The sequence below is a fragment of the Amblyraja radiata genome, chromosome 11 (assembly GCF_010909765.2).
Source record: "Amblyraja radiata isolate CabotCenter1 chromosome 11, sAmbRad1.1.pri, whole genome shotgun sequence".
NCBI classification, from domain to species: Eukaryota; Metazoa; Chordata; class Chondrichthyes; order Rajiformes; family Rajidae; genus Amblyraja; species Amblyraja radiata.
The window spans coordinates 14,069,080-14,082,777 of NC_045966.1; the positions used below are offsets into that span (position 1 = coordinate 14,069,080).

General features: G+C 45.1%; 1 protein-coding gene across 2 annotated transcripts in view; it reads left to right on the top strand.

The window, feature by feature from the left end:
* Positions 1–5,455: 5,455 nt before the first annotated feature.
* Positions 5,456–13,698, top strand: part of smad5 (SMAD family member 5) — a 41,965-nt gene continuing 33,722 nt past the window's right edge. Inside the window, exon 1 of one of the 2 annotated variants that reach the window (XM_033029370.1) lies at positions 5,456–5,591. The gene's annotated coding sequence lies outside the window, so the exon portion shown is untranslated. The remainder of the gene's footprint in view (positions 5,592–13,698) is intronic. The other variant, XM_033029369.1, reaches the window with a different exon arrangement.

Genomic DNA, 13,698 nt, shown 5'->3' on the forward strand with positions numbered 1-13,698 from the left:
AGCTCCTTGGTCTTCTTGGAGTTAAGGGCCAGGTTGTTGTCAGCGCACCATGCTGCTAAGTGCTGGACCTCCTCCCTGTAGGCCGACTCATCGTTGTTGCTGATGAGGCCAATCACCGTTGTATCATCTGCATACTTGATGATGGTGTTAGTACCATGTACAGGTGTGCAGTCATAGGTGAAGAGGGAGTAGAGGAGGGGGCTCAGCACACAGCCCTGTGGAACGCTGTGCTGGTGTACGGACTCGGTGGGCCGAAGGGTCTGTTTATTCGCTGTAAACTAAACTACAGCCGCAGGTCTTAATCTGACCCCCCACCACCTCCATGGGCCAAAGACTTAAAGCCAGTAACGGCTTTTTAAAGATGAAAATCACCATGAATTAAATAAAACCGCAGGTCCGAGATTTGCAACTCGGAGGTAGAACTTCACCGCTACAAAATCCAATGCTTTCTAATATCCAATATGTTTATAGTAAAACCGTTAATAATAACCGGCAATAATATTTAATATCAACTCGAAATTATTCAAGTTGTAAAAAAGGAATGTGACATTTACAAACGTATGTTTGTTTGTTTTTACCGCATACAGTAAATATTGAAATATTTTCATTGGAATTAGAAAGAGAACGGAGAATTAACTCGGAGGTGGTTTTAAAATGCTGACCGATCAAGGAACTGAAAACTTGAAGGAAATTGATTTTTTTCACCGGTTAATTCTACTGAAAATCTATTTGTGTGCGATACATTTTACTCCTAAGTTTGGGGTCGCGCTTTAAAAATCGCGAGGCCGGCGCCTTGGATCATGTAACAATATAAATATTGTTGGTAAATTAAGTTCTAAGCTAACTTTTTTTTGTAGCGACTTGAAACCGCCACTGAGCCACCTTCACATTTCCTGTTCAAACACCAGATTTTGTATTGTTTTGCGATGATGTGGAAAGAAGTCCGTTCGGTTTGGAATCGCAGACTTCTCGTCGCCAGTCTCCACAACGTCATGTAGCCACTGGGCCAAAAGCAAAGAGCCTCATCGCAGTCCTGGAATGAGCAGCGAATCCAATGCAGAGGAGAGAGTTTCATCCGCCACTGCAAATAGTGAAGATAAAGAAAGAAAATCAAGATCGCCTTGTACAACATTACTCCCGCGAACGGTGCCGTTTCTAAAGGAGTATTCGTTCGCTATTCTTCTCTTTAAACTGTATCCAATGCATTTCCCCCACATTCAGTTACGAACACAAACCACAGACAACGCAGTTACTTTTCTTTTGGAAGATTTATTCTGTTTAAAATAGCCAAACTCGAACAACAAATATCCCCTGCAGTCTCCCCGCGTTCATTTTCATGATTGAAGAGGTTGTTGTAGCAGTGATTTGCTTGAAGACGCGGAGTTAACAAGACATTCGCTTGCGCCCAGTACCCGCGTGTGTGCAACTGCATTCCGAAAGAGAACAAAAATGAAGTGAAACCCGGAAACATGTTTTAAAAAAAAAAGTTTTCGAGCGACTCTGGAAGCCTGTATCATTTGTCTGGGAATGTGCTTTTCAGATTAACGTTCAGCCGCCCTACTGAGTATCACAAGAGGAAAACAACAATTTACAGCCTTGTTTTGATAAACTGCGTCTTGTTAAAATTGCGTATGATAGACATGGTTATAATATCGGCATCATTTAAACCTTCACATGCATCTTTGCTACTCGGTATGAGAATGTTATTGCTGAAAAGTGCTAACTCGGGAATAGATGGATATACTGCCTGTCCCGCTGAGTTACACCAGCGTCTATAATGGATATACGATATGGATTAATTTCCGATAATCCGTATCATTATCAGCAATAAAATATGTTGAAAAATGAATTCCCAACGCACATCGAGCGGACATATAGTGTCACTAAAACCAGTTGCTGTAGAAAATAAGCAGATATTTAAGCATTCATTTATTCTGGGTGCTAGTTGAATTAATATTCAAGGAATCTTTCACAATAGTATCACGCTGACAAAACGTTGGAGGTCGTGAAAATCACCGAACTCGTGATAGAACCACCAGGAACTGCAGATGCTGTTATCCTGAGCAAAACACAAAGTGGCGGAAGAACTCCGCGGGTCAGGCAGCATCTGTGGTCGGACTACAATCAGCCTGTAGACGGGTCCCGACACGAAACGTCGCCTGTTTATTCCCTCTTCAGATGCTGTCCGACCCGCTGAGCTCCTCTAGCACTTTGAGTGTTGCCACTAATGATAGTTTGGGTTTATTTGACTAGACTGTGAATCACTATTACTAAAGTTATAAATAGTTATTAAAGAATTTCATATTTTCTTCTGACAAACTCGTCTAGGATTCAATTATTCACCAGGTCAGGCTTCTGTGTCTTCGAGTGAAGCCCCCCATGGTGCCTTAGTGGATCGCCCTCCTCAATGTCCACATGTGCAGCACGATCATCCCCTTTTACTCCCCTCAGCATTTTGAAGAGACCATTTTTCAGAAATTCTCTAGTCCATTCCTCATCTGCATCATTACCAAACCCTCCCCATTCTTTCCGTGTACCAACTCCCTTCCCACTGTCCAAAGACACATAGTAACTTACTTGTAACTGTTTTCAATATATTCCAAAGTACTTGCTACTTGTGTAGAACACAGAGCTCTGGGGTAAAGTCCCGAAACGTCGCCTATCCATGTCCTGCACAGATGTTGCCTGGCCCAGAGTTACTCCAGCACTTTGTACTCTACCCAAGATTCCAGCATCTGCAGTTCCTTGTGTGTCTACTTGCTACTCATTATGTCAAAATCAAATTTGACAAAAAAGTTGGCGTGCAGGTACAGCAGGCAGTGAAGAAAGCTAATGGAATGTTGGCCTTCATAACAAGAGGATTTCAGTATAGGAGTAAAGAGGTTCTTCTGCAGTTGTATAAGGCTCTGGTGAGACCACGTCTGGAGTATTGTGTACAGTTTTGGTCTCCTAATTTGAGGAAGGACATCCTTGTGATTGAAGCAGTGCAGCGTAGGTTCATGAGATTGATCCCTGGGATGGCGAGGCTGTCATATGAGGAAAGATTGAAAAGACTAGGCTTGTATTCACTGGAGTTTAGAAGGATGAGGGGGTTCTTATAGAAACATATAAAATTATAAAAGGACTGGACAAGCTAGATGCAGGAAAAATGTTCCCAATGTTGGGTGAGTCCAGAACCAGGGGCCACAGTCTTGGAATAAAGGGGAGGTCATTTAAGACTGAGGTGAGAAAAAAAACTTTTTCACCCAGAGTTGTGAATTTATGGAATTCCCTGCCACAGAGGGCAGTGGAGGCCAAGTCACTGGATGGATTTAAGAGAGAGTTAGAGCTCTCGGGGCTAGTGGAGTCATGGGATATGGGGAGAAGGCAGGCACAGGTTATTGATAGGGGTTGATCAGCCATGATCACAATGAATGGCGGTGCTGGCTCGAAGGGCCGAATGCACCTATTTTCTATGTTTCTATGTAAATAGCGTGACTAATTTGTGGAAGTCCATCCAGTTCAACTTCAAGCTGCCAAACACTTTTATTCAAGAAGGAACTGCAGATGCTGGAAAATCGAAGGTACACAAAAATGCTGGAGAAACTCAGCGGGTGCAGCAGCGTCTATGGAGCAAACACTTTTATTCGCCGTGTCTAATCTACTCTGCCCTCAATATTCAGCCTCAGGCACCATTCTAACGAAGCTCTCTGCAAGCTGAAAAAAACACCATCATCCATCTGCAGGTACATTATAGTTTGCCACCTTCAATATTGGGTTCAATCATTTCAGGTATTTGCACTTTTATTACAGACTTCGAGCGTTAGTAGTCTGCCCTCTATATCTGACACCTTCTCAGACTATCTAACGCCATCTTCTTTCACTTTACATCATCACCCTTTGCCTATATTCCTCGCATATGAAATATAGTCAGTCATACAGCATGGAAACAGGCCCTTCGGCTAACTCGCCCACACCAACCAACATATCCCAGCTACACTAGTCCCATATACCTGCGTTTGGCCCAAACCTGTCCTATCCATGTGCCTGTCTTATTTTTTTTAAACGTTGCAATAGTCTGCTTCAACTACTTCCATACTCCACCCACCCTGTGGAGTGTGGAAATGTTACCCCTCAGATTCTTATTAAATCTTTTCCCCTTCATCTATGATCCTTGATTCCCCCACTCTGGGCAAGATACTTTGTGTATTCACTCGATCTATTCCTCTCATGATTTCATACACCTCTACGGATGCTGAATATGTTAAATATAAACAGAGGGAGGTAGGTCATGAGCTGGCAGAAGGGATTTAATTTGACGTTAGACACAAAATGCTGGAGTAACTCAGCTAGTCAGGCAATATCTCTGGGGGAAAAGGAATAGGTGACGTTTCGGGTCTGGACCCTTCTTCAGGCCAATTGTAGTAGGGGGGGTAGAAAGCTAAGAAAAGTGGTGGGGGTGGGACAGTGACAGAAGAAGCCTGGAATTTCATCGCTGAAAGGCAAAGTGGCGGCCGAGTGAGTTTGACGTTTGAGCACCTTTATCAGAATAAAAACAACCAATTGGGTATTCGATCGAAATTAGCCTCTTTTATTTCAAAAATAAACTTCAGCACAAAAAACATACAAAACGAAAACTGTACGAAAAGTTACATACGTTCTCAGTATCTGTTGTCATACCCAGCAATGTTTATATTTTTCCCAACTTGAACTTTATTCAGAATGAAAAAAGTATACACAAAATAAATAACGTGCATAAAACTATACATTCTCGAAACATTCGAGTGTCACACTCAGTAATGTTTGCTTCAATTTTTTCCAAAAATAAACTTTATTTCGAATAAAAACTACCTACAACACAAAAATCGCACAAAAAACGTCATACATGAGTGACTATACATTTAATCAAAGATCTTATAGCTATAGGATCTTTGCATTTAATAGTCATACCAGGTAATGTTCGTCCCTAACCCCCCCCCCCCCCCCCCCCCGGGTACATAGCCTCTTATTTGAGGAGTGCCTTGTTTTAAAGAAGACAATCAGACTGAAGGAGGATCCCGACCTGAAACGACGATCCTTAAACATAAAATGTGTTGAGAAGAACTGCAGATGCTGGTTTATAGCGAGGATAGACATAAAACGCTGGAGTAACTCAGCGGGTCAGGCAGCATCTCTGGAGAAAATGGATAGGGGTCGTTTCGGGTCTGGAGAGGGGATTGAGAGGGAGGGAGGGAGGGAGAGACTGGGGAGGGAAAGGGGTAGAGGAGGGGGAGGGGGGAGAGGGGGTAAAGGGGAAGAGGGAGAGAATGAGGCGATGGGGGGGGAGAGAGAATGAGGGGGGAGAGAATGAGGCGATGGGGGGGGGGAGAGAATGAGGGGAGAATGAGGGGGAGGGAGGGGAGGAGAGAGAGTCCACACAACTTCCCCACTTCGCGCTACCAACTTGTTGCTGGCTGTGTTGCTCCGCATGGACGCCCCCGCGGAGGGTCACAGCGCCGGTGCTCCGGCCGGCGGAGGGACACAGCGGCTGGTGCTCCGCCCCAGCGCAGTCGGAAAGTTGGGTGGAAGGAAGATCAAAAGCGAGGACGGTTAAAAGTCGGAGCGAAAGGAAGGTAAAGGCGGGCGGTTGGCCGGCGGGCGGGGGGAGGGCGGGGAACGTGTGGGCGCCGATGCCCGGCTTCTAGCGGTGGCGGGAGAGGCGGAGGCGCCGGCGCCGTCAGGCCGCGAGTTTTCCCAGTGTCTGTCATGGCGTCAGCGCCCAGCGCCGGGAGCACCCCCCCCCCCCCCCCCACACACACACACCCACAACACCCCCCCCCCACACACCCACAAACAACCCCCCCCCCCCCACACACACACAACCCCCCCCCCACACAACACCCCCCCCCCACACACACACACACACCCACACCCCCACACACCCACTACACCCCCCCCCCACACAACCGAACCCCCCCCCACACACACTAACCCCCCCCCCCCACACACACTAACCCCCCCCACACAAACACCCCCCCCACACACACACACAACACCCCCCCCACACAACACCCCCCCCACACACACACACCACCCCCCCCCCCCCCACACACAACCCCCCCCCACACACAACTCCGCCCCCACACACAACCCCCCCCCACACACACCACCGCCCCCACACACACACACAACACCCCCCCCCACACCCACACACACCCCCCCCCCCACACACACACCCCCACCCCCACACACACACACACACACCCCCCCACCCCCCAACCCACCCAACACCCCCCCCACACACACACACAACACCGCCCCCCACACACACACACAACCCCCCCCCCCACACACACAACCCCCCCCCCAACACAACACAACCCCCCCCACACACACAACCCCCCCCCCCCACAACAACCACCCCCCAACACACACACAAAACCCACCCCACACACACACCACCCCCCAACACACAACACCCCCCCACACACAACACCCCCCCACACAACACAACCCCCCCCCACACAACACAAACCCCCCCACACACAACACAAACCCCCCACACACAACACAAGCCCCCCCCCCACACAACACCCACCTCCCCCACAACACAACCCCCCCCCACAACACAACACCCCCTTACTCTAACTCCCCCCTCCCACTCTAACCCCCCCATTAACCCCTTCCCCTCTAACTCCCCCTCCCCCTCTGACCACCCCCTCCCCCTCTGACCTCCCCTCTCCCTCTACTCCCCCTCTAACCCCCCCTCCCCCTCGCCCTCTAACCCCTCCCACCCCCTCTACATCGCCCTCTACCCCATCCCCCTGTACCCCCTCTGCCTCTACCCCCATCCCCCTGTACCCCCTCTGCCTCTACCCCCTCCCCTTCACCCTCTACCCCCTCTGACCCCCCTCTGAACCCCCCCTCTGACCCCCCCCTCTAATCCCCCCTCCCCCTATGACCCCCCTCTAAAACCCCCTCCCCCTCTAACCCCCCTCCCCTTCTAACCCCCTTCCCCTTCTAACCCCCCCATCTAATACCCCCCTCCCAATCTAGCCCCCTTCCCAATCTAATCCCCCCTCTAACCCCCCCTCCCCCTCTAACCCACCCCTCTAATCCCCCTCCCCGTCTACCCCCCCTCCCCTCCCCCTCTAACCCCCCCCCCCCCCCTACAACACACACCTCCCCCTCTAACTCTCCCCCCTCCTCCAACACTGCCAATCCCCCCTCCCCAAACACTCCCCCTCTCCCTCCCAACACTCTGAAACCTAATCAGATGATTTTTTTCCTCTGGAAAGGGGGAGGGGTGAATTGGGGGTGGGAATGTTGGAGTGGGGGTTAGTGGTTCGAGAACCAGATGAATGTCGAGTTCTGTCTTCAACAGGAGAAAAACAGCTGACTTTGTATTGAGCGATACTAGGATCTGCCGAACTGAAACCAGTTCACTTCACAGATGTTAAAGTTGTTTTAAAATGTAATCAGTGCAGTCATGGGTTGAGTTACTTTCTTGGATATAATAAAGTGAAGATGTCGACTTTTAAATACATTGACATACAAAAAGATTTATGTGATGTGATGATATTGGAAGTCCTGTTGCATTCAAGTTTCTTTTTAAAATGCAGTGTCATTTGTATGTAAAATGAACAGCATTTTGGAATAATTTACAATAGCAAAAGTATCTTAATTTTCTACTGTAAATGCAAAAGAATCTACTTTTCTACTGGAATCATTTGTGCGTCCAAAAAAAGACCTTCATTTTTGAAAGATTACTTTGCAGGGAGCATAAAAATAGAGATTGTAATATCATGTAACAAAATATGTTTTTAAATGTGCAAAGCATTAATTGTAGTTAATGCTGTTAGATTTTTAAGCACCAAGTTATAAATTAGTGAGTGCTTTTATGTTTCCTTTTATAAATTTGATTGCTCGAATACAAGAATAAGTTAATTGTCATAAGACTGGGTTTGAATGAATTCTGTGTTGTTGCTTAAAAAATTACCAGAAGTAATTGGCTCTAATGCTAATATCTGAAAATGCTGCATCCATTTGATGAATAATTTTAATTGCTGGAGTGGTTTTGTGGTATTTTCAATCATTCCTTAATTTGAATAATTAAATCTTTTGCACATAAGCTCTGTATTCTAGTTTCGCAGTTAGATTGTCCAGTACTCCTTGATCCCACTCCACTTCCTTTGCCCATGGCTCCTACATTCTTTTTTGGTTAATTGTTTTTATTAGGGACTTAGTATTCCAAGATCTTCGGAACTTCGCTAATACCATTTTACTTGTTCCATTTTCTTTTGCAAATTGGCTAAATTTGCTGTACAATTTACTTGATAAATTTGAGTCAACCCACCATTACAGTTCAGTGAAGTCTGCATGTGTAGGAAGGTACTGCAGATGGTGGTTTAAACCGAAGATAGACACAAAAAGCCTGAGTAACTCAGCGGGTCGGACTGTGTCTCTGATCGACCCAAAACATCACCTATTCCTTTTCTCCAGAGATGCTATCTAATCCGCTGAGTTGCTCCAGCTCCCTTCTATTTTCAGTGAAGTCTGCAAGTTTTGTTTGTCTTGATCAACAGCTGTAATCATGGGGTATCGTGCAAATGTTTCCAATATTCTGATTCTGAGCCTGGAACAAGAGTAAGCCAATCAAATGAATGAAGAATATAATTATAATTTAAACTTGCTATAGTGACAGAAACACCATGATGCAATGTTCCTACTCAGTGGCAAGCAAGGTTCACTATTTGTTTGCATTTTGTATGTTGCAACGAGAAGTATTCATGCAGTCAGTTATTGAATAGAAATTGCACATTTTTAAAACTATGATCTGCTTTCTAATCTGGAGATTTATGCCCTATCAGTGTTAACAGAAGAAAAACTTGTGGCACATTGGTGATTTTGATGGTAAATATATGCACTCGCTGGAGCCCCAGCTTTAAAATCTTTATCAGAGATGTGGATGAGGGAATCAAGTGTAATATATCAGCAGCAAACTTGGATATAAGGCTAAACAGAAGTGTGGATGGTGAAGAGGATGTAAGCGACAGAGGGACTAGTTAAGTGAAGGGGGAATCACTTGGCATATGCTCTATGTGGAACGATGCAAGCTTGTCCACTGGTATAAAATAGGATCTTGGATAAATGTTGAGAGATTTGTGATGTTTAGTGGGACCCAGCTATCTTTGTACTGAATTACTGAAAATTAATGTGCATCTTCAGTATGCAGTTTGAAAGCATGTTTACGAAGGAACTGCAGATGCTGGTTTACATTGAAGATTGTCACAATCTTCAGATAGACAAAATGCTAGAGTAACAGCGGGTCATGCAGCATCTGTGGAGAAAAGGAAAAGGTGATGTTTCAGGTCAAGTCACTTCTTCGGATTGAGAATTAGAGCAGAAATTACTTCACCGATCTTTACAATTCGGAAACTCGGTGTAGACTTGTAAATCGACATTTTCAGATATCAAAGTAATGGTGATAGGGGTTTAGTGTAGTGAAGTATGAGGTGAATAAACTTACTGAATGGTAGAGCAGGTTTGAGTAGTTTCATAGGTTGAAATTGTGGTGGTTTTGTCTTGTTCCAGTGATTTCACACGCAAGTTAAATTGCAAGAGTTAGTTAGAGTCGTGCAGCACAGAAATGTGCCCTTTGGCCGACCAAGATACCCCACCAAAACTAGTCCTATTTGATCCATATCCCTCTAAGCCTTTCCTATCCATGCACTTGTCCAAATATCTTTTTTAATTTGTTATTGTAACTGCCTCAATTACTTCCTCTGACAGTTCATTCCAGTTGCCCACCCTATGTGGAAAAAGTTGCCCCTCAGTTTTCTATTATATATTCTCCCTCTCATCTTAAGCCTATGTCCTCTAGTTCTTGATTCCCCTACCCTGGGTAAAAGACTGTGCATTCACCCTATCTATTCCCCTCATGATTTTCTACACATTTGGATGATCCCTCACTCTGCCTCCTCTGCTCCAAAGAATAAAGTCCTACAACTCAGGACCTCTAGTTCTGGCAACATTCCCGTCAATCTTCTCTGCATTCTTACCAGCTTAATGACATCTTTCCAAGGGCAGGGTAACCAATACTGACCACGATACTCCAAGTGTGGCAAGTTAGTTGTGTGACTAAGCCAACATTGCTTTCCGTTAGTGTATATTATGTAGTGCTGTATATGACCTAGAATTAGTAGTGATTAAATGAACCTTTTGAAAACATAATTTAACTTGTAGCTATCTGGGCATACATAATGCAAATTGAGGTTGCATGCAATTTACAAGCTGAAAGCATGAATTAAAAACCTGTAATATACCTATTGTGAAATGATTCATTTGGAGTTATCTTTGTAAAGCTTAAACATTGAAACCAACTTTCTGCGGGCTGATAATTACATCTTGCATCTCTATGGCACTGTAGAAAGTACATGAACATGACCTGTGGTATGTGCATATTAACTTCTGAAAACTCAATGTACTTTTATAACAGTTTACACAATATTTTGTTTATCTTGCCCCCTGCCAAGTGAGCTATTATTGTTTTAACTGCTTTTTGTCTGCTACTTCCATCAAGTGCCTTTTGAAAGATACAACTAACTAATTTTTCCCTTCAGTCCAGGGCAGTAAAGTGATTACATAAGAGGATGAATGATCCAGAGGCCTGAATTCTGATTCGGAGACATTAGTGCAGTTTGAAGTTATTGGCTGGAGAAATGAGAATTAGCTTAATGCTCTTTAAACAATTCTGGTCGTCCAATCAGAGGAAGGATGTGGATGCTTTGGAAAGGCAGAGGTTTACCAGAATGATGTGTTCAAAAGGGAACTGCAGATGCTGGAATATCGAAGGTACACAAAATTGCTGGGGAAACTCAGCGGGTGCAGCAGCATCTATGGAGCGAAGGAAATAGGCGACGTTTCGGGCCGAAACCCTTCTTCAGACTTTACCAGAATGATGACTGGATTAAAGGATATTTGCTGCAGGGAGAGGTTTGACATGATAAAAGTATATAAAATGAAGGCATAGATAGGATTAACAGTCAGAACCTTTTTTTAATGATGAAAACATCAAAATACTAGTAGGCATAGGTTTAAGATGAGAGGGGCAAAGTTAAAGATGATATGCAGGGCAAGTCTTATTACACAGAACATTATATGATAATGTTATTTAAGAGACTTTTGGATATACATATAGATGTGCAGGGAAATGATGGATATGGGTTATGTGCAGGCAGATAAGAGTTGTCTTGGTATCATATTCAGCACAGACATTGTTGGTCGAAGAACCAGTTCTTGTGCTGTTAACAAATTTGTAATCTATAGCAAGCCTAAACAAAAGTTTTCTATAATATAATGTATAATTACTAGAATAAAACGAATAAAGTATCCATTAAATACATTTTAAATTAAAATAATTTATCATCAATGTGAAGGATGAAATTGCTTGTGTTGGAAAAATATTTAGGCAAAATTTGGCTCTATACTTGTTAATTTCAACCTCAGTTGTGGTTCGACATTTAATAAGCGTGTTGCAGTGCTAATTTTTTAGGTGCCGGAGCTGTCAAACGGGCTTCATTTCAGGTTTTTCTGGGGGGGGGGGGGGGGGGGGGGGGGGACGGACGACGACCAACTCTCCCTGACTCTCCCGCAGCTCCGGGCCTTCGCACTCGCACTCGTCCACCTACTCACTCATTCACGCACTCACTACCCACTCACTCCTACAATGGACCACAACTCTACGCCAGTTCCACACCCTCAACGAATGCTTCCTTGCCTATCTGGACTCTACCAAGGATCACAAGCTTGCCCGCCTCAAGACCGGTCCCTCCACCGACACTGCTCGACTCGACCGCACGCCTGCAGGCCCGGAGCTCCACCGCTGGACCGCGGCTCCGCCTGCCCGACGACCACGAGGCCGAGATGGCCACCACGAGGTGCAGCAACAAGATCCACTGCCTCTCCGACCCCCACCTGCCGTCCCGGACAAACCCACCGGCCACCAACGGCCACCAGTGGGCCAGAGCTGTCACCTCACCAGAGTTACAGGCTCAGCAACAGGCTCACAACCTTCACGATGCAGACAGCACATGGTCTGACTCTGCTGGGTCCTATTGTTCCTCCCCCCCCCCCCCCCCCCCCCCTACAGGGAACCTCAGTAATGATGGGTCTTCCCCTTCCCCCTCTTTCAACCAGGTTACCCCAACCACACACCTGCTAGTTAAAATTCCGGCTGGGTTTTTTTTTTGGCTTTTTCTTTGCAGAGGTGCCGGAGCGGCGCTCTGGTGAGCTCCGGCAGCACTGCACTCCTGAGTTGTCGTGCGGGAGTCTGCAAACTACCCAAATACAACAGCTAACACAACTTGAGTAGGAGAATTCATACGAAATATATAATTTATTTGCAAATATGTATGTATAAAATAATTCATAACCACAGTGTTTTTTCTAATAAGGAATCTGTTTCAGTAGTACATAGCTGAAAATTGCCACGTACCCCCTGAAGACCTTTCGCGTACCCCACTTTGGGAAACACTGTTGTAGACGATGCATTCTACAGTTATTGTCCACCCATGATGCAGAAAATGAATATTTATCGTGGTGGATAGAATGCCAATTAATGGCTTGGTGTTCACAAGTTAGGAGTAGAATTAGGCCATTTGGCCCATCGAGTCTACTCCGCCATTCAATCATGGCTGATCTCTGCCTCCTAATCCCATTTTCCTGCCTTCTCACCGTAAACCTTGACACCAGTTCTAATCAAGAATTTGATTTCCATCATTTCATGGAATATGTTGAGCTCATTGACTGCTCTTGGAACTGCATTCAGCCAGACGTTTGAAAAAACATTCCTTCTCTCTCCTGGCTTATTCCTTGTAGATGATGGAAAGACCTTTACGCGCCAGGTGGTGAATCACTTGTCAGGATATGCAGATCTTGCTCTTGCCTGGCCTAGCTAAAGTTCAAGGCAGAGGATCTCCTGGATAGAATAGAATAGAATAGAATAGTTTCTTTATTGTCATTGTAACATGAACCATGTACAACGAAATTGTAACGGATGTTGTGGCATTTGATGATGCAATGACATCAAGAATAATTATTTTGCAAGAACAGTGACAACCGCTTTGGAATTGGTTCTGTTGACCATAATTCAGATTGGAGCTGAATGTTCTGTCCAGAGTTGAAAATGACCAATGGTTGGCTAGCTATTGGTGCTAGTTAAAATTGTTGATGTTGTCTATGGTTCTGTTGAAGATTGAGAATAGCCTAGGATTTGTCCTCTGACAGGTTATATCCAGGCCAATGTTTATGTTGCCTGACAAATATCAGTGTTGTAGTTGCCCTGGGATATCTTGGTTGGCCAGTTCTAAAACGTTAACCAGGATGTTGTTGGGGTACATTGTATCTAGTCTGCTCAGCCTTTTGATATAATGTGGAGTGAATCAAATTGGCTATGCCAGTTGTTGTGCTGCAGTAATGTCTCCAACGGCAAGCCTATATAACTCTATTTGGGTCACTTTATTATGTTTCATTCGATATGGTCCTTTCATAACCTTTCCTCTTTTTCCCTTTATTGACCATGTTGACTGCATTTGAACTTAAATTCACTTTCCTTCCTGCAGCATTCTGTCTTTCACAATCCAAATTGTCACACAAAGAAGGGTCTCGACCCGGAACGTCACCCATTCCTTCTCTCCAAAGATGTTGCCTGTCCCGCTGAGTTACTCCAGCATTTTGTGT